The sequence below is a fragment of the Myotis lucifugus genome, unplaced genomic scaffold, assembly GCF_000147115.1.
Source record: "Myotis lucifugus unplaced genomic scaffold, Myoluc2.0 scaffold_41, whole genome shotgun sequence".
Classification (NCBI taxonomy): Eukaryota; Metazoa; Chordata; class Mammalia; order Chiroptera; family Vespertilionidae; genus Myotis; species Myotis lucifugus.
Window position 1 is genome coordinate 3,979,732 of NW_005871089.1, and position 2,483 is coordinate 3,982,214.

The window sequence follows — 2,483 nt, forward strand, 5'->3', positions numbered from 1 at the left end:
CAGGCCATCTTCTGCCCATTCACCAGTCCCCAGGCCGAACGCTGCCTCTGCCACTGGTCTGTCAGGCTCTTGGAATCACAAGCTCATCCCCGGCTACTTGGGGGTTCAGGTCTGTGGGAAAGCAGGCACTGGCGTCTTGACCTCCATGTGCGTGTGCTGGGCTGGTCGCTGATGGAACGCGCTGCCTGCTCGGGGCTGCTCACGTGGGCACCACTGCCACTGCTGCTGGGACGTGAGACTCTGACAGAAGCTGTTGGGTGTACCTGTGACCTACTGCCCGGGCATGAGTGGCCCTGAGTGGGCAGCATGTTCTATCAGCTGCTGGCCCAGCGCACGTGTATGGAGGTGAAGTCGCTGGCGCCTGCTTTCTTGCGGGCCTGAGCCCCTGAGCAGCTGGGAATGAGCTGGTGATCCCAACGGCCTGACAGCCAGCCCAGTCTTCCCGCCACCCACCCTGATTCCCCTGTTCACCATTGCTGATCCATCGCAGCCTTTGGGCCAGGGACCAAGAGGTCAACCGTTCAGCCCGCTCACCAGTCCCTAGTCCTGCCCCGCTTGTGGGCCAGTGGGGAGGGCCTGAGAAGTGCTCAATGCACCTCATGGTGACTGGTCATTTGGTTGTTACAGTTGTCATGGACACTGGCTTTATATATATATATATATATATATATATATATATATATATATATATATATATATATATCTGCATTTAAAGATTAAGAAGAGGTAGAATACTGTATATCATGTCTGCTTCTAATATGGTGATCTAATCTTGTCTGGGCATCAGGGATAGATAGCATTTTTGAGAAAGTGATATTTACGCTGAGCTTAACACATTAAGCACCATGTCAGTCACCGGTGACTGACACTATACTTTCCGTCTGGACCGGTCAGTCACCGGTGGCGCCAGCATATCGGCTATATCAGGTATTGCAGGCTAAACGGAAAGACAGACAAAACAGGCTTGGCACTTAACATGTTAAAGAAGACTAGGAGTTACTTGGAGAAGGGTGGTGGTGGTTGGAATAGCTTGTGTGAAGAGGGCAAGAGATGTGGGGACTGACAGCAGTGCATTAGAGGGGGAGGGGATGGAAAGTAAGGCACAGGCCAGGTCAGTGACATGAAACCTACTTGAGAACCTGGGGTGAAACCAAGATGGCGGCATAGGTAAACACCGGAAATTGCTGCCTCGCACAACCACTTCAAAAATACAACGAAAAGACAAAACGGACATCATCCAGAACCACAGGAAGGCTGTCTGAGTGGTAATTCTACAACTAGAAGGATAGAGAAAAGCACACTGAGACTCAGAGGAGGTGCGGAAGTAAAGTGCAGAGGTATGGAGGCTCCAGCGCTCACAGAAAGGGGCTGGCAATGGAGGATGCCGGTGTCTTTTACAATCGGGAAGGAGACACAAGCTCCCGACTGCTCTGAACTCCAGTTCCGGGCGAGTCTCTGGGGACACAGACTCATACGGGGAGAAACTGGACTGTCTGGCATTGGGCAGAACAAGAGGGCGGCTTTCTCTCAGAAGTGCTTGCAGCGATTACCGCGGGACACTTGAGAACCAGAGCCTCTTAGGGCAGGGCTGAGGAGCAGCCATAGCTGTTTGCTCCTCTCTGTTGATTCCCTGAGACCCCGCCCCACCCAAGCTGTGTGCAGAGGCTTTTGCATATGAATGGCCTGACGCTTTGCAATCTAAAATTTCCTAACAAACTGCAGCTGGGTCAGAGAGACCCAGAACCTCTAAAAGAAGGCCAAGGCCCCACAGCAGCTTGCATTGCTTCACAGCTGGACCTCATCTGGGCACCTCCAAATCCCAAACAAAGAAGAGGAATCTGCAGATCTCTCCATAGCTCCTGCTGGGTAGCCTCAGGCAGAGGCTTAATTAGCACCTCCTTAGAGATCCAAGAGCCAGTGTACCCAGTGGTCAGAGTGGGACCATCCAGATTACAACTCCTCAGATCCATAAGGGACACACTCAGGGGGCAGACTCAGAGAGCACCAAAGCCCCACTGAAGCAAGTCTTGCCCCATAAGGGTGTCTCCAGCACAGAAATTCTCCCACCGCAGACACAGCTGAATCTCACAGCCAATTGGCCTGGAGGTCAGTTCCTCCCAGTGATACCAACAACAATCAAGGCTTAACTACAACAAGACTGTGCACACAGCCCACAAAGGGGTGCACCAAGAGTGTCCACCTCAGGTAATTGGGGAGGCTGAGCCCCTGGGCCCTATAGGACACCTAGCACAGAAAGCCACTCTATCAACACAGGGAAGCAGCCAAAATGCGGAGACAAAGAAACAGGTCACAAATGACAGAAATGGAGGAAAGCAAACTACTGGGTATAGAGTTCAAAACCATGGTTATAAGGTTTTTCAAGAATTTTCTAGAAACCGCTGATAAATTTAGTGAGACCCTCAAGAAATCTAGTGCGTCCCTCGAGGGTATGAAAAAGGACCAACTAAAAATTAAGCATACAC